Genomic DNA, 20,041 nt, shown 5'->3' on the forward strand with positions numbered 1-20,041 from the left:
AGGGTACTTATTCTTGATGGTCAACTTGTTCAATTCCCTGTAGTCTATACACATCCTAAGAGTCTCGTCCTTCTTCTTAACAAACAAAACTGGAGCGTCCCATCGAGAGTAGTTAGGCCTGATGAATCCCAAATCCAGAAGTTCCTGTAGCTGTATCTTTAGTTCCTTCAACTCTGCTGGTGCCATCCTATATGGTGCCCTTGATACTGGTTCTGTACCCGGTGCTAACTCGATAACAAACTGAATCTCCCTACGTGGCGGAAATATTGGTAGCTCCTCAGGAAACACATCCAAAAACTCACAAACCACCCTGGTCTCACCCGGCCTCGCTGGCAACATTCTGGTAGTGTCCACCACACTAGCTAGAAAACCTATACATCCACCCTGTAACAAGTCTCTGGCTCGCAACGCTGATATCATGGGTACGTGGGGTCCATATACCACACCCATGAAGACAAAAGGATCTTCGCCCTCAGGCTCAAAAGTCACCATCTTCTTCCTGCAGTCAATAGTAGCCCATACCTAACCAGCCAATCCATCCCTAATATCATGTCAAAATCCTCCATATCTAACTCAATCAAGTCAACTGAAAGCTCCCTACTATCAACCATCACTGGCAGTGCCCTGATCCACCTTTTAGAAACTACCAGTTCCCTAGTAGGTAATAAAGTCCCAAACCCCGCAGTCTGATACTCACCAGGTCTACACAGTCTATCAATCACTTTACTAGAAACAAATGAATGTGTAGCACCAGAGTCAATCAATACAGTAAAAGGAGAGCCAGCACTAGAAAGCTGACCTGTCACCACCGAGGGACTAGCCTCGGCCTCTTCCTGTGTCAAAGTGAACACTCGAGCTAGAGTCAAGCTGTCCACCTTTCCTGCTTCCCCTTTCTTCACTATTGGTCAGTACTTCTTGAGGTGCCCCACTATTCCACACAAATAGCAGGCCTTGGCCCGACACTCGCCCTGATGGCGTCTTCTGCACCTCGGGCACTCTGGATATCTCCTCCATGCCTCACTGCCGCCCTGACGGCCACCCTGACCACCCCGACCATTCCTATCAGGACCAGCAGCGGTCGAAGTGTCAGGAGTCTTCCTCTTCACATTACTGGAGCCTCCGCCCCTACCTGACCCAGAATAAGGAGGCACCACTCTGCGACCCTTGCGCCTCGCTGCACTTTCCTTCCAAATCTTGTTCTCCTCTTTGTCAGCGGTAAGGGCCTTCTCAACGACCTGGGCATAAGTTGTTCCCCCAGGTACAGTTGTAATCCTAACATCCCGGGCTATCATAGTATTAAGCCCTCGAATAAACCTGTCTTGCCTGGCTACATCTGTAGGCACAAGATCTGGTGCAAATTTTTCAAGTCTATCAAATTTTAGGGCATACTCAGTAGCTATCATGTTGCCCTGCACCAATCCCACAAACTCATTAACTTTTGCTGCCCTGATGGCAACATTGTAGTATTTCTGGCTGAACAAGTCTTTAAATCCTTCCCAACTCAAAGCAGTGATGTCCCTGGTCTGTGATGGCACTTACCACAAGATGTGGGCATCTTCTCTCAGCATATATGTGGCACAAGCCACTCTGACATATCCCTCTATCCTCACAAAGTCCAAGATAGTAGTAATCATAGTCCTCCACTGCTTGACCTTCAGTGGGTCAGGTCCTCCCTCAAAAGTTGGGGGATGCTGCTTCCGGAACCTCTCATACAATGGCTCCCATCTATTCCCAACCTCTGCTAGCTGAATAATTGGTGCCACTACAGGTGGCACAATAGGTGTAGAACTCCCTGCTGGAGCCTGCTGTCGTAGAAGATGAATCTGTTCATCTTGGTTCTGTAATTGCGCTTGCATCTCTGCCATGATCTGTTGCCAACTTTTAGGAACTGGCAGAGGAATTTGGCCCTAGTCATCACCTCTGGTCCAAGACCTAGTTCCGGCTAGTCGCGTAGATTTTCTTGGACGCATAGTTATCCAAGTCAATCTGCAATCAACGACTCAGCAATCAGACCATGATGACAGGGTAAAAGCTTCTCCAAAATCCAGCAATGGAACATAATCAATCACAAACAATCAAGATATAGGCATTTATTCACATGCACTGGCATTGATAATAAGCATGCCCCAACATCACCACACAACAGTTAAGATATAAACATCCATCCATACACAATATGCAGTTAATCATTAAAATATTCATTCACATGCACAGCAATGCTAATAAGCATGCCTCAATATTATCATACAACAGTCAAGGGCCAGGCCCTATCAGTATCTTATGCTTCCTATTAATCCAACAGATAACAACAATCACAATTATTTTCAAGCATTCAAGCATATATGCACATATACACATTACCAAACCCTGAATCGAGCTTGTGTCTAGTAGTGAATGTACATGTCTAGCCAGTCTTCAGGAACCCTTAAACCTAGGATGCTCTGATACCATGTTGTAAGCCCGGGATAGCCAGGACCGCTACACTGTGTATTTATAAAAGTGTAGGACTTGCTAATCAAGTCATTTAGCTAAAAATGTGTTACTGAAAACAATCAATGAGCTAGGGTTAAAAGGTTTTGGTCTCAAAAGATACATTTCATATGATTAAACATTTTACAAAAGGGATCAAAAAAGAAACAACATTTAAAAAAAGTTAGTTTACAAAATTTCCAGAGTACAAACAACCACTAGCCATTAATAATTGTAAAAGGGCTTCTAGAAGGTTCTAGTCTCTGGAACATCGAATTCCACCAAACACAGTAGTAGATTCGATCCCGAGCACCCTAGGTTAAATTCCCATGCTTAAAATCCCAAAAACCCAAAATTTCCTTAAGGGTCGCGGCTCAACCTCCCTATGTCGCGGCATGGCCTCAAATAGAGGCTCATCCACGCCCAGAACCAGACACGAGCCACGGCCCTACATAGCCCATGCCGCGGTCCGCCTTCCCTCTCCAACACTCATTAGCTTCAGAGGGCCGCGACTCACCAAGAACTATGTCGCGGCCCGACCCCTTTGAACCCAGAAAAACCTCCATTTTTAACTCTCAAACCTCACTCAAAAACCATCCAAAACCATCCCAATAATATACCAAAATTATCACAACCATTTCTGCATGATTTCAGAAGCACAAGCTAGCAGAAACCTAATCTAAAAACTCATTAAAACACCTTTTCAATTTCTGAAACTCACACACTCAAGACACTAAAACCAGTCATAAAAACTCAAAATTCAAACACTAAATCATGAATTGAAGCTTACCTTACTGAAGACTCAATCCTCCAAGAAATTACTGAGCCAACACCCAAGCTTTCTTCCTTAATTCAACCTTGAAGTTAAGAACCTAAAAACTCTTAGAATCTAGCCCCAAAACTATATAATCAATTGATCATAAATGCATGTCAATGCTTACCTCAGTTCCTAGTTAGATTCTTTAGCTTCCACTGAGCTAGTCCTCCAAATCTTCCATTCAATTCTCTGTGTTCCAGCTTAATCCCCTTAGTTTTTCTATAGTTTCCTTGAGAGAGAAAGGGAGAGAGAGGGAAGGTTTGGTTAGCTTTTGGTTCTACTATTTTCTAAAGTTTACTAGTCTATCCATAAGCAATTAAATCAACCCTGAGGCTCAGGGTACCGGAAACGTCCCTGAGGGCAAAATGGTAAAATTCCCCAGTATTCCCACCTAAGCTTCCTAACCTCAAATATATCTCCAATTATTTATTATCATAACTCGATAACCCAAATAACCATCCAATACCTGAAATACCCCTTGATTTTCCCCAAGTCAAGTATTAAGTCCCGTTGTGACTTTCCCACTAACTAGCTCCATAGGATCGCCTCAAGTCGCATGCTGCAGATTTACCCACATAATAATGTGGTTCTCACAATTATAACATATAATCACATTTACATTCATATAACCATACTAGCATGTTTATCATATAATCATGCATTAAGTTAATAAATTCACACAAACCAATTATGCCCTCCCGGCACACTAATCAAGGCCCTTAAGCCATATTAGAGATTTTGGGTCATTACAAGTTTTGCTTAGCCAATACTGTAATTATCCATACAGTATACTCGGATTAATTATGGCACTTCATAATTCATTATTATTATTTTGGGCAGTTTGGTCATTTTAAAAATCATTTGTAAGGATTAATGATCCTTATTTGGTTTTAAAACCATTCAAGAAATTCATACTGAAAAATTTGAGACTAAACCCTAAATCTTGGGAAGGCCTATCCTATGGTCTTGATACTTAGGCTCGGGTATCGCAATAGTATTTTCCCACAATCTGCCAAAAATCTTATTCTTTAAAAGTATTGCTATTAACCCGTACTTTCAACAAGTCGGGTAAATATATTGAAGATTTTAGACAGTATTATATCCAGAAAATACTAATTAAATTCCTCAATTATTTTTCAAGAAAATAACATCTTAATTTTCCTTTTATTTTTCTTAAGGTTTTAATCTCTAAAAATCGTTTTGAGAAAATTGCCTAATTTAAACTTAATTAGGAGAATCGTTAATAATTTCTTATCTTGACTAGTTAATTTTCCGAAGTCAATTAATCAAGTTTACTTATTAGAAAATAATTTACTTAATTATTTTCTCAAAATATAGGGTTTTTAAACCCTTTTTAATTTATCAACTTATAAATAAATTAAATCTTTTGTTTTTTGAAAGAATAATAATTCTTTATAAAATAATTCCCACTTAAACTCATAGTGGTATTTTAGGTCAAAATGTTTTTAAGACTTACCAAGTTTTTATCTTGCAATAAGCACAAATGTACTTTTTATCTTAAGTTCCAAAATCTCATTTTTACACTAAGTGTGAAAACCTCATTTTTCCCATTTTTAACTACATACTTTGTTAGGTCATAACTTGAAATTTACTAATCCAATTATTACCAAAATTTCCCAATTCAATATTTGGTATGCCTTTTAGGTCTTTGAAAAATCTTAGGTCAAAAGGAGCATTTTTTATTGGTGAAAATATTTTCCAAACATTGAGGTAAAAATGACCTTATTTTCAAGTCTTTATTTTTTTTCCAAACTTTGGCATTTAATAACTCTCAAACCGTTAATTATTTTGTTACCAAATTTTACAATGGAATACTAGGTTATACCAAGAATATTTCCACCAAATCCCTTGGCCTCATCCAGTCTTTTCTTCAAGCTCGCCTTCAGGGTTTTTTTTATGGCCTCGACCTGCCCATTGGCTTGAGGGTACACTACCGACAAGAAACTTTTGGTTATGTCATATTTTTCACAAAAGTCTGTGAAGAGATCACTATCGAACTGAGTTTCGTTTTCTGACACGATCTTTTTAGGGAGTCCAAATTGACATATGATATTCTTCACAACAAAGTCCAGGAATCTCTTAGAGGTGATGGTTGCCAAAGGTTCAGCCTCTACCCACTTCGTGAAATAATCGATGGCGACTACTACATAAAAAAACTCCTCCTTTTCTTGTTGGCAGGGAACCAATTAAGTCAATTCCCCATGCTAAAAATGGCCAAGGGGATAAGATCATGGTTAGATCGACTGGAGCAGCTAGGGAAACTATGGCGAAGTGTTGTCATTTGTCACACTTATGGACATACAAGATCGAGTCCTTTGTCAACATGGGCCAAAAATTGCCCCATCTCAGTACCTTTAGAGCTAGGTTTTGCCCCTCAGCATGGTCTTCGTAGAAGCCTTCGTGTATTTCTTGTAAAATAGTTTGCACTTCCTCGGGTAGAACACATTGTAGGAGGGGCAATGAATGCCCTCGTCGATATAGGATCCCTTCAACCATAGCATACCGCGGAGCTTGATACAACAGCTTTCTCATGTCCTTCCGATCATCAGGTAGCTTCCCGGTTGTGAGGTACTCCACTATGGGGGTCATCTAGGTCAGTTTTATGTCATTCATTCTGACCTCAACCGTTTCCGCCGTTATACACAGGCTTTCCAAGAACTCCACCGGAACTTCATTCAATGTATCTGCCTCTTTGGTGGTAGCAAATCAAGCCAGATCATCAGCAATGGAATTCTGCTCGCGGGGTACTTCCTCGACGGAGCTAAACTCAAACTCAGAGAACTCCCCCTTCACCTTATCCAAGTAGGTCGCCATCTTGATGCCTCGAGCCAGGTATTCCCCCAATATCTGATTGACCATGAGCTGCGAATCACTATAACATTGGATGGCTTCTGCCTTTAGCACTTTCACCACCCTTAGCCCTGCCAGTACGACCTTATATTCCGCTTTCTTGGTGGATGCTTCAAACCCGATCCTGAGAGTTGTATGGAACTAATGTCCTTAATATGAGATTAAGATTATCCCAGCTCCCAATCCGTTTTTGTTAGATCTGTCAATAAAGTTTTTCCATAATTCTTAAACCAGCTCCCTTATCAGCTCATCCTAAGAACCTGTGCACCCAACCAAAAAATCAACAAGGGCTTGGCTCTTGATTGCCGTTCATGGCATAAATAATATATTGAACTGGCTAAGTTCGATGGCCCATTTTAATAGAAGCCTCGATGTTTCACGTTTTTGCAAGACCTGTCTTAAAGGTTGGTCGGTTAAGACATGAATAGAATGAGACTGGAAGTATGGCTTGAGCTTTCTTGAAGCCAAAATGAGACAGAATGCAAGCTTTTCTATCAATGGGTACCGTGATTCAGATCCGAGAAGTCTCTTACACACATAATATACGGGTTTCTACGCCCAATTTTCTTCTCGAACTAACACAGGTCAGATATAGAAACACACATTCTTCGAACGTCGGTTTTGATAGTATGGGGGGTTCAGCTAGATGCATTTTTCAGGTTGCTAAATGCCTTTTTGCATTCTTCTATCCATTCAAACTTCTTGTTTCCTCTAAGCACGTTTTAGAATGGTAGACTCTTGTTAGTGGATTTTGTAACGAAGCGGTTTAGAGCCGCCACCTTTCCAGTTAGGCTTTGTACTTCCTTATGCAACCTGGGAAAAGGAATTTCTAACAATGGCTTGATTTTTTGTAGATTCCCCTCTATCCCCCTTGTGTTGACTATAAACCGCATAAACTTTCCCGATGCAACTCCAAAAGTACACTTCTGTGGATTCAGCTTCATGTCGTACTTTCTCAATATGCCAAAACATTCTTCCAGGTCGGATACATGGTTACTGGTAGTCTTTGATTTGAAGAGCATATCATCAACATACACCTCCATGTTTCTCCCAATCTGGTTAGCGGACATTTTTTAGACTAAACGTTGGTATGTAGCTCCGACGTTTTTCTGCCCGAATGGCATAACTTTGTAGCAATATACATTATTCTCGATCATGAAGCTGGTATGCTCTTGGTTTGAAGGGTTCATCGCGATCTATTTATATCTAGAATATGCGTCTATGAAAGACATGAGCTCATGACCAACCATGGTGTCTACCAACTGATCAATTCTTTGTAGTGGGAAACAATCCTTGGGACAAGCCTTGTTGAGGTCGGAGAAATCGATACAAGTTTTCCACTTTCGGTTTGGCTTTGGGACCAGCACGGGGTTAGCAATCCAGATCAGGTATTTTTCTTCCCTGATAAATCCACATTTAAGTAGGCGAGCTACTTCTTCTTCTAATGCTTCAGATCGTACTGTCCCCAAAAGCCTCTGTTTTTGGGACTTTGCAGGCACATTCTTGTCCAAGTTTAAAGTATGCATTATTACACTCAGAATGATTCCCACCATATCCTCATGCGACTAGGCGAAGACATCCAGATTCTTCCTCAGGAATTCGACTACCTTTTTCTTCCTTCCGGCTTCAAGATTTTTTCAAATTTTGACAACTCTTGAAGGTACTTCTGGGTCGATGTTTATTTCCTCGAGCTCTTCTATTGCTTTAAGCTCAGATCTGTCTTCACCTATTCACAGATCAATGTCATTCCATTGGGCGACCTCGTCATCTTCTTCTCGAGGTTCTTCCATCCCACGGGTAACTTCCATTACCCGAGACTCCTCACCTCCTTCCCTTAGGATCATTGCCTATTGTCAAGGTTGTGATTTTCCCTTCATAGCAATGTTGTTGCATTCTCTGGCAGGGAGCTGGTCTCCTCTTATGTGCATATCCCCAATATTGAGGGGAACTTCATTGCTAGGTGTCAGATTGAGGTGATGGCTTCAAAAGCCATTAGCGCGGGTCGTCCAAAAATCGTGTTATACGCAGCCAGCAAATCAAGTATTTTAGAGACAATTCGTGACTCTTCTCCCAATGTAACCACCAGTCTGATCCTCCCTATGGCCGTCACTCCTTCACCTAAAAATACGTACAGATTCAATGAGGGTGCCTTAAATTGGCTTATGGACAAACCCATCTTTTCTAGGGTGGACTTGAAAAGCACATTTACGAAACATCCATTATCTACCAGTATCCTCCATACCCTTTGGTTAGCGAGCAGAACGATTACCACCAGGGGGTGATTATGTGGGAATTGAACATGGCTAGCATCCTCTTCCGTGAAAATGATTGGTTGTTTTTCCAACTGCTATAGTTTCGATAACCGTTGCTCCGGGACAAACTCTACACCGTTATGAGTTTTCAACTCATTAATATATTTCTTTTGGGCCCTGCTGCTCATGTCTGCCAAATGACGTCCTTCAGAAATAGTAGTTATGTATCCTCCTACTATCGGGGGAGGGTCGACTTGATTCATCTGAGCTCCGGGCTGACCTATCAGGGCTTCCGGAGCTGGATGGGGATTTTGCCCGGCAGGTTGATTGGGAACTACCCGATTTCGGGCATACTAGCCTAATGGTCCAGCCTGAATGAGAGTCTCAATCTCATCCTTCAGTTGTCAAAAATCATCAATGTTATGACCGATGTCATTGTGGAATCGAAAAAAATTTGAGGGATCTCTCTTCGCCATCTGATGCCTTAAAGGTTGTGGCTTCTTCCATGGGTGGCGATTAGAATTTTCCAAGAAGATATGTTCCCGGGTGTCCATTGGGTTAGTGTAGGTGGCATAAATGGGCTTGAATTTCTCTACAGACTTGTTCTTCATCGTATCTTTCTGGTCTCCCTCACCATTCCCCTTCCCCTTGTTGTTTCCCACCTGGTTATTCTGGGTAATAGGTTGAGCTGTAGCTGCAACATCTGTCACACTCCAGCGAGTTAGATAGGGGCCTGGCTGGTTCTTGCGATAGCATATCGTGCCTCTTCCAGATTTATCCACTCCTGAGCTTGGGCCAAGAACTCATCTACACTTTTAACTCTTTTTTGTTGGAGTTCTTGCCATAGGCCACCTCCCACCAGGATTTTTTTCCTCATCGCGATGAGGTTGGAGCTATCATGAACGTCCCTAGCTCATGCTGCAACAATGGCGAATCTGCTCAGATATGCTTTTAGTGATTCACCAAGTTGTTGTTTTACATAGGCCAATGAATCGGCCTCTACACGAGCTGCATGTGAAGCTTGGAATGCTCTCTTAAACTTGGAAGACAACTTTTTCCACGAGCTTATCGAATGCTTCTTGTTTTGTTTAAACCACTATCTGGCAGGTTTGATCAGAGTCGCGGGGAACAGGATACATCTTATATCGAGCTCGATATTGTGGGCCATCATCATTGTGTTGAACATTCCGAGGTGATCAGATGGATCTGTGTTTCCATCAAATTTCTGCATGTTCGACATCCTAAAGCCAATAGGATACGTAGCTGCTGCAATGTTTGGAGTGAAAGGTTCAAGCTCTTCATCTGAGTCGCAATCATCCGCCCGCTTTCCAGATAAGAGCCTCTTCATCTGTTCCTCCATCAAGGCCAGTCTCTCAAGGGTTAAGTCCTTGGTATCTAGGTTAGCTGGGGGCTATTCAACAACCCCCATCCTATTGTATGTGTTTGATGGGTTATTGTCCCTCCAAGTTCTGCCTTGGTTAGGTGGGACATTCCCATTGTCGCGTATGATAGACGGACCTCCCTCATGTCGAGTATAAATAATGTCCTCATTACGAGCTGGATGCCTTCTTTGTGAGTTTAAACGATCACGCAGTTTGGGCTGTGGATCATACCGAGGACTTTGAGTTGAGCTAAGGTGATTCCTCAGGTCTCTCTCAGACCTGCCTCCATGCTGCCTCCCCATCTAGTAACTTCCATTTGCAATACTTATGGCCCGCGACTGATATCGAGGACCTGGATTCTCTGCACCCCGTGGGGCATAAGTATCTACCAACAAGGGAGGATTTCTACTACTGTTCCCATGAGCTAGAGCATCTTGTTGTGGGTGAGGTGGTGTAGGATGTCTAATCGGTGATGGTGGATGTCTTATTGGTGAGGCTATCCTTGTTCCATTAGGACGAACTAAATTAGCCATCCTTGACTCTACCCCAATGTCCTGAGTTCTCTGTGCCGGGGGTTCTGATCATGGTACAAGAGGACTTGTTGGAGCATTTTTCCTTCATAAACTTGTCCCAGTTTGCCTTGGTGGGTTGTGGTGGGCACTCATAGGAATCTATGAAGAAGGCACAAAGCTGGGGGTTGCAGTTCTGACCGACCAAATGACATGTTGACGCTGACTCCTACGAGGACCAGTGGGCTGAGAACTTCAGTGGTTTCGCTTTGAAGGTACAGAGTCCGGAGTGACGATCCTGACAAAATGACTAGGTTTAGACCGGTTATTCCTGTGGGACTTATGGGACCCACTTTGCCTCTTTCCAACATTAACATTGTTGACGGTGAAATCTCGTCAACGAAATTAGATCAGAAAACTCAAAGGTAAGTTAGGTGATGTTTATATAAGAACTAAGAATAAACTTTAAGGAAAAGTGAACACAGATAAATGATGGAGCAAGTCCTGGTATATTTCTCAATAGCCTCTCCTTACAATGAATTTTCCAACCCCCCATTCTGAGGGGTCAAGCCCCTTTTATAGCTGGGCTCTAATGGCCCCTTATACATGGTGGTCCCGTGAGACAAAATAGTACAAAAGTACACTGTCAGGGTAATAGCACAGGTGGCAGTGGTGTGGGAATAGTGGTGGAGCAGAGGATCATAGTGTCAGCCTGGTACATAGTCAGAGGCGTGCATGTAGTGCCTCCACTCTCTGGACTGATCCGTACCTCCACTACCTGCGTGGTACAGGTGTCAGGGTCATGCTCCTGTCCTCCCCATGGTTGTGCGTCATGCACCCGTACACGTACGGGTACCATGTACCCAATGGTTATTCCACGTCCTACTAAGTGTAGGGAAGCTCAGGAAGAGAGATAAGGCTTCTTCAACGGGGCTTGCTGCGTGTGTGATGAGGCATGACGCCTACAAATGAGATGAGGGGCTTATTTTGTGAAACCATCACTTTGCATCCCCCATACTACGAGGCTCCTGATACATGGCCGAAGGGTGTTTAGTGGAGGCTATGTCTCTTGAGGCCTTTGACGTGGCCGGTGAGCGAAGCGAGGCACACGTGGCCCTTGGGCGAGGCCTTTGGGGGCGAGGTGAGGTGACCTTACTGCGACCACTTGGTGCGCGCAGGCGCGAGGCCCATGTGCGCACGGGGCGCGAGGCGCGCGGGCGCGAGGCGCGCGGGGCGCGCGGGGCGCGAGGCGCGCGGGGCGCGCGGGCGCGAGGCGCGCGGGTCGCGCGGGCGCGAGGCGGCGTGCGCGCGCGGGCAGCGTGCGCGGGCGCGCGGGCGCGAGGCGTCGTGCGCGCAGGGTGCGCGCGCGGGTAGCGTGCGCGGGACGCTTGGGTCGTTTTGGTCAATTTGAGCAGGGTCATTTTGAGCAATAATTTGAGGGTTCAAATGGACTTCAAACATGGTTGCCTTGGACCTTCCGGAGACCTTAGGCATTAGATGTGGGTTTTTTACCGGTGTTGAATTTTGAGCATCCACAAACATCAGTTTCAAGAGAGGGTAAACGAACCAAGATCTCCTCAATCTATCTGTTTGCCCTAGCGTGATGACTCCTTCATTGGGCATTTTCCATCTTGGCGACAATCAAATATCTTGGATTAGGATTTGGTGGGAGTGACGCTGAACTCCCAGCGTCGTCCTGACCCACCGATTGCTTCCTAGGACGTTGTTGAACATTTGGGCCACTTTCAGTGGGAACAACAGTATGATGGGCCTCCTTCCCACTAGGCTATTCCATCTCATTGTCATGCATCGATCGAGTGAGCACCATGATGAATGTCGACTGAAACTTGTGAAGCACTTATTTCCTCTCAACGAAAGCACCAAACTGTTGATGTCGTTTTTCGCCAAAAGTAGATTAAGAAATCTAGTAGGGATATTAGTGCTAAATTGTAAACTGTAATGAAATAATAGGAACCCTTTTGTACACACACAAGTTTTATATGGTTCAATTTTTAAAATCCACCTAGTCCACGAGACAGTATTATAGCTTTTCTCTCACAAATTCTGCATAGTTTTAGTAATACAAAAATGCAGTCCCCCTCCCTGTCCATAAACCCTGATATTTATAGGGTAATTTCCAGGACAGGTGTAACGCATGAATAAATAAGGTATACATTTAATACATATTATTCGCATTTACATTGGGATACGATTTGATAACAGTATAGAATATACCCCTGCTATATCGGATAATAAATGATAGATATGCAATATAGCCTGGGCATTAATGAGCATATAAGGAACCTCCAAATCTCTTTAGATCCTTCAGTTTGTGTTCTGACCAGGTTTACACAAGATGGATATCTAACCCGAGCAAGTGTTTGAAGACTATCTAAACCTTAGTTTGTATTAAGCTTAGAGCGCCCAAATGTGGATCTGGCCACTATAAGTCTCGATCTGGATTGTTATCCTAAGAGGTGGTCTAATAACAACCTGTACGTTGTGTTGTGAGGTCCCAATGTGAACTGCTCACATCATTGTTAACCAGAGGTTCCACTCGGCTGCTTTTCCACGAATTCATCTGCCAGTTGTACCCAAACTAAGTAATTGAACTGGTGCTAATTTTAGGGTACAACAATTATCAGAAAAAGAATAGAAATCATTTTTGTCTTGGTCAATCACTTTGCTCACATGTTTTATTTTCATGATTATTTATTTAATATAAACTTATATTAAATTCCGTGCATATAGCTAATCATATTTATAGTGACGTAATCATAGTGGAATATAAATATGATTATATGTTCAACAATAAGTTAGTCCTAAGATTAGTCAGTGCACATGATTTACACTGACTTGCTAATCTACGATATAATCTACTTACACATTGTAGTGTTATGTTCTTTCCAAAATGTTAGCAAAGTAGATAAGATCGGATGTATTTGTTACATTGGACTGGACCGATATTGACTGATATTACCTATTATTTTATTTATTTTTTTAATTAAATAAGTCACCTAATTGAGCCTATAAAAGGAACGCTAAGTGAGAGGTGAAAACAGATGATTAAAAGATCTATTTTTGATGCTTTAGGGTTTTAGACTCTCTCTACAACAAAAGTCTTTTTCTAAGCCTCGATATTCTCTTCTCTTCTTCTCTCTTTGTATCTATCTCATGTGTTTAGAATTGCCCACTCTAGTCTGTGTGATTCTAAGGATATTGTGGAAGGCTGTGAAGAAATTCGAAGATTGGTCCAGTTTCTTGGTGATATCTTGCGACAGAAAGGATACAAGGGTTAGAGAAACTGAAGGAAGGACTTATTCATTCCACTACATATAATGTAAGTGTTCTTACCATTATCTCTGTTTAATTCAATAATAGAAACATGTTCTAAGTTTTCTTATATTGATTTATTTAATATATGATTTACATGAAAATAAATTAGATCCTGTATAAGTATTCTTAACAAAGTCCAAGTCCATCTGCATCGCCTACACCGACATGATAGATACACAAGAGCATACTTTCCTGGAAAACTCTAATCTCCTTCCATGGAAGAAGGCGGAGCCCTTGAAGCACTAGAAAGCGAAGAGAGACAACGCCAAATTTTGCTGATATCACAACGACATCGGCCATAATATTGATGATTGTTGTTAGCTAAAGGATGAGGTCGAGACTCTCATCTGGACTGGACAGTTAGGCTAGTATTCTTGAAATTGAGTAGTTCCCAATCAGCCTGCCGGGAAAAATATTCATCTAGTTCTGGAAGATCTGGTCGATCAACCCTAGGCTTAAATAGATCAGGGGAATCGAATCGTCCCCCCTCTAATAGAAGGATGGGATATAACCACTATCGTCGGAGGACCCCATTTGGCAGGCTCGAGTAATAGGGCCCAAAAAAGGTACATACAAGAGCTAAAAACCCACAATGGTACTGAATTTATTCTAGAGCAACAGTTATCAAAACAACAGCAGTTAGAGAAACAACCAATCATTTTCACGAATGAGGACACTAGCCACGTCCAGTTCCCGCATAATGATCTGTTGGTGATAACCATTTAGCTTGCCAATCGAAGAGTACGGAGGATATTTGTTGATAATGGGAGCTCGATAAATGTAATATTCAGGTCCACTCAAGAAAAGATGGGGTTGTTCGTAACCGATCTTAAGGCGACCTCGATGATCCTATAGAGATTCTCAAGAGAAGGAAAATCAGCTATAAGGACGATCAGAGTTGTAGTTATGCTAGGGGATGATACGTGAATTGTTTCTAAAATGCTCGAGTTCATCATAATCAATTGGCTAGCCGCATACAATGCAATTTTTGGACGACCCAAACTGATAACTTTTGAGGCTATCACCTCAATCCGACATCTAACGATGAAGTTCCCCTCAACCTCATGTATATGTACTATAAGAGGAGATCAAGTCGTTACCAGAGAATGCTATAGCATTGTTATGAAGGGAAAATCACAACCTGAGCAACAAACAATGGTCATTATTGAGGGAGGAGAGGAGCCTTAAGTAATGAAAATTTCCCATGGGGCGGAAGAATCTCAGGAAGGAGGTAATGAGGTCGCCCAGGAAGATGACATTGATCCAAGATTAGGCGAAGACAGGTCTGAGCTCCAAGCGTTGGAAGAGCTCGAGGAAATCAGTATCGACCCAGAAGTACCTTCAAGGGTGGTAAAATATGGAAAGAATCTTGGAACCAAAAGGAAGAAGAAGATGGTCGAGTTTTTGAGAAATAACCTAGACGTCTTCACCTGGTCACATGAAGATATGGTGGGAATCAATCTGAATGTCACAATGCATACTCTAAATCTGGACAAGAATGTGTCTACAAAGGTACAGAAACAAAGGCTTTTTTGGAATGAGCGATTAGAAGCTTTAGAAGAAGAAGTAGCTCGCTTACTTAAGTGTGGATTCATCAGGGAAGCTAAATATCTGACCTGGATTGCTAGCCATGTTTTTGTCTCATAACCCAATGGAAAGTGGAGAACTTGCATTGACTTCTCCGACCTCAATAAGGTTTGCCCTAAAGATTGTTTTCCACTACCTCGAATCGATCAGTTGGTAGACGCAACAGCCGGTCACGAGCTCATGTTTTTCATGGATGCATATTTTGGATATAACCAGATCGCAATGAATTCTATAGACCAAGAGCATACTAGCTTCATGACTAAGCATAATGTATACTACTACAAGGTAATGGCATTCGAGTTGAATAATGCTTGTGCAACATACCAACGGCTAGTCAATAAAATTTTCGTTAACCAAATCGAGAAAAATGTGGAAGTGTATGTCGATGATATGCTCGTTAAATAAAAGACTACCAGTAACCATGTCTCTAACTTGAAAGAATGTTTTAGCGCATTAAGGAAATATGACATGAAGTTGAACCCTTAGAAGTGCACCTTTGGGGTTTCATTGGGAAATTTTTTGGGCTTCATAGTCAACACAAGGGGGATGGAGGCCAACCCAAAGAAGATCAGGTCATTATTAGAAATTCCTTCACCCTGGCCACGTAAAGAAGTACAGAGCCTAACTGGGAATGTAGCGGCCCTAAATAACTTCGTTTCAAAATTAACTGACAAGTGTCTCCTGTTCTACAACTTGCTCAAAGGATACAAAAAGTTTGAGTGGACCGAATAATGTGAATCTAAAAACTCACCTGGCTGAACCCCCATACTATCAAAACCAGCAGCTGGAGAATGTTTGCTCTTATACCTAGCTGTGACAAAAAATGCGGTCAGTGTCGTATTAGTTCAAGAAGAAAATCGAGCATAGAAACCACTGTACTATGTTATAAAAAGTCCTCTAGGAACTAAGTCCAGATATCCCTTAATAGAAAAACTCGTTCTGCTTGATCTTGGCCTCGAGAAAACTCAGGCCGTATTTCCAATCCCACACCGTCCACGTCTTAACTAATATACCTTTAAGGTAGGTCGTGCAAAAAACTGAAACATTGAGACATTTGCTTAAGTAGGCCATCGAACCCAGCCAGTTTAAGATATTTTATATGCAACGCACAACAATCAAAAGTCAAGAACTCGTTGATTTTGTGGCAAAATGCATAGGTTTTCAGGACGAGCCAATGAGAGAACCAGTGCAAGACTTATGGAAATTCTTCGTTGATGGATCAGCTAATGAAAATGGATCCATAGCTGGGATAATTCTGATCTCACCTGAGGGACATCGATTCCATATAGCCCTGAGGTTCGGGTTTGAGGCATCCAACAATGAAGCATAATACGAAGCTGTATTGGTAGGATTACGTGTGGCAAAGGAACTAAAGCAAAGGAAATCCAGTGTTATAGTGTGTTATCCCAAAAATTTGAAAAGAATGACATGGCAGTAAAGTTGGCACATGGCATGAGTTAGTGGGGTGATCTGGCTTAGCAATGGCCCAATACATCAGTTAAGAAATTGGACAGATAGTCAAGCCAAATACACCCGACCGAAGAGAATATTTGGTCTGGGGGTTGCTTGACTCAGACCCCAGTTTGAAGACCCTAATAATTGATTTGAAGCCAAGTCCAAGAAGATTGAAGGAGAGATTTGGATTTTGGTTCAAGGGATAAAAGCAATAGGTCCGATCGGACCTAAGCTTAGGGGACCTCTTGATAGTTTGGCTCGAACGTGTCCAAAGAGAATGACTAAGGCTTAAGTTTTAGTCAAGGGGAAAGCCACATAATGGCCGATCAGGTATGCCATGGAAGAGGTAGGCTCGGGCTTGAACGAGGTTAGAAGGAGGAGGAAGGTAGGCTCGGACCACCTTGGTCCGAGGAGAAGATTGCAAGGTCCGATCGGACCTTGGTTGAAATGGAGAGGCTCGGACCATTTTGGTCCGAGGAGAAGGGCAACATGTCCGATCGGACATGCCCATGGGAGAGGAGCCTTTGGACCGTTTTGGTCCGAGGAGATGGCGTGAAGAGGTGGCTTGGACCACCTTGGTCCGAGGAGGAGAGTACAAGGTCCAATCGGACCTTGATTGAAGGAAATGGGCTCGGGCTTGACCATGGTAGGATGCCAAAGAGGGTGGTTTGAACCACCTTAAGCCAAGAAGAAAACCATTGTGTCTAATCGGACACAATGAAGGAGTATACTTCGGACTTGTCCAAGATAAGGAGCAAAGGAAGTGGCCTCGGACCACCTTGGTCTGAGGAGAGCCAAACTTACATGACCTTTGGTCCGAGGAGAGCCATGCACATACCACCTTTGACCCACGAAAAGCTTGAAGAGTAATCAACATGCATGAGAGACTACGTCAAACTTCCCGAAACGACTTCAGTGAGAATTGGTCTAAGCATCCGGGAATCTCTCACTCCTCACTCGAATTTAGGGATCAGTTGTATTTTAAACATTTATTTTGTAATATAAATATAAGGTGAATAATGAAATATCCCTCTCTAAAGGGGATATCAGTTGAGAATCCCAGGTCTATAAATAGAGAGTTGGGAGGATCGTAAAAGGACTTTTGGCAAAATTAAGAGTTAACTTGTGTTCTAGAGAGAGAAAGTGTTTTTCCCTGAGAGAGAACCCTTTTTTTGTATTCTGTAATATTTGCACTGAAGAAACTCAGTTGACACTGGTTCATCTGATCTTGAGTGTGAATACAGTAATAAAATCTCTAAGTGGATTAGGCTATTACCGATTATCGGGGCTGAACCACTATAAAATCTCGTGTTATTTACTTTCATTGATAAAGACTGTCTGTTGTCGTTTATAATTCTCTTGATGGCTTGTCATAGTTGACGTTCTTACGTCGTTGGCGAAAATCACAGTCAACATTTTGGTGCTTTCATTGAGAGCCTGAAGAGAAGACAGACAGTCCCTGAAGCAATATGGCGCCTAAGAACACCACCGCGGCCTCCAAGAGGGCAAGCACCTCTAGGGAACATGCTAGATCGGAAGGTCCCTGCGTTCAAGATCGTGAGAATGAGCCCAGGGTCGTGCTTGAGGATGTAGCTCCTGAAGTTGAGGAGCTCCAGGAGACCATGAGCGCGTTCCAGGAGGAGTTGGCCCAGTTCAATGCTAGGCAGGAGGCCTTTGCTGAGGAAATGGCCATGCAGAGACGAGAGATGGACGCTAGGAGCGAGGAGATCCGTCGACAGCAAGAGGAGGCCGACAGGCGACATCGCGAAGCTGCACTTGCTCTGGAGGCAGCTACGCAATTGACCCGAGCCAATGCTCAAGCTGTGCCTGGGGTGACACCCACCCCAGAGGCAAGGACCACAGAGGCTGGTCATAAGAAAACTGATGGGCCAGGCAGGAATGGTGGTAACCCACCTGGTCATGAGGAAAAGGGAGTCCGATCACGCACTGCCTCAACCCAGAGAGGGAACTCCAAGACCCCCTCAAGGAGCCCCAGATCAGAGACTTCCAGGTCAGGAAGTCATAAGTCAGGCAGCAAGAAAACACCTTCTGAGCAGGGGCACAACAAAGCTACCCGTGGCAAGGAGACTTCTCACTTCAAAGATGGACATGGGCGTGATGAAGCTGACAGTCACCACACCAACCAGTCGAAGGAGAAGAATAATAACCGACGAGGAGGAGAGGATCAACCGGCTCAAACGGGGAAGCCACCACGGCATCTCAACCAGCGTAATGGCAAAGAGCACGCTCCACCTAGTAGACCTTCCGAGAAGACTCGGAGTACGGTGTTCGACTGGTTGGGAAAGAACACTGCTCAGAAGGACCTAAGGGACGTCATTGATGACAGAAGGAGGACCGTTCCGGTCGAAGGGCAGGAGCCAATCCGTCCTGCCAGTCGAGTAGAAATACTCGATGTTGATACGCCGGATAGGAATGCCCGGCCAAACGGTCCCGAGAGTGCGTCCCCAGCAGTGGCCCTGGGCATCCAAGCCCAGCTTGATGCTTTAACGACGGCAATCCAAAGTTTGTCAAAACAACCAGTTATTGATCCGGTAGACCACAGAAGTGGTAGCCCTTTTTGTGCTAGAATAAGAGCGGCCCAACCACCAAGGAAATACAAAGCACCGGTATTGCCAGTTTATACTGAAAAGGCAGACCCAATGAGATACGTTGGGAAGTTTGAAGATCAGATGGAGCTGCTTGGGGTGAGTGATGACTACCGCTGCAGAGTCTTCCCCACCACCTTGTCAGACACTGCCCAGGAGTGGTACTGGAAGTTCAAACCCGACTCCATCACCTCTTGGGAGAGCTTTAGGAAGGAGTTCTGCAGGCAGTTCAGTACTGCCCGAACCCCTCCTGTTTATGCCAACCACTTGGTGGACATTAGGCAGGGTAAAGATGAGTCTCTCAAGAATTACATTCAAAGGTTTATGAGAGAAGCCAATCGGGCTACCGCGGTTGGAGATGAAGGGAAAATGGTTGCAATCTCCTCCGGTATTATTTATCGAAGTCCTTTGTGAGACAGCATCCACCACCATCCAATTTCAACTTTACAGCAGTTTTTAGACCGGGCAGATAAGTACATGAAGTTGGATGACGCCATTGAGAAAGGAGAGAACGGGTTGAGCAACACAAATGGATCAGATGAAACTCCGAAGGATAGCGGAAACGATCAAGGCGGTAGTAAGAAACGTGGGAATAACGGGTCTGACCGCCGCAATGAGAAAAAAGCTAAGTCGGGATCGAATGACAAGCCTACGAAGTATGAACCTCGATTCACCAACTACACCACTCTTTCGGCAACCCGAGCGGAGATCTATCTAGCCAGCCATCAGGAGGTCCCTTACCGGAGACCCCCACCAA

Source organism: Humulus lupulus, chromosome 4 (genome assembly GCF_963169125.1).
Source record: "Humulus lupulus chromosome 4, drHumLupu1.1, whole genome shotgun sequence".
NCBI lineage: Eukaryota > Viridiplantae > Streptophyta > Magnoliopsida > Rosales > Cannabaceae > Humulus > Humulus lupulus.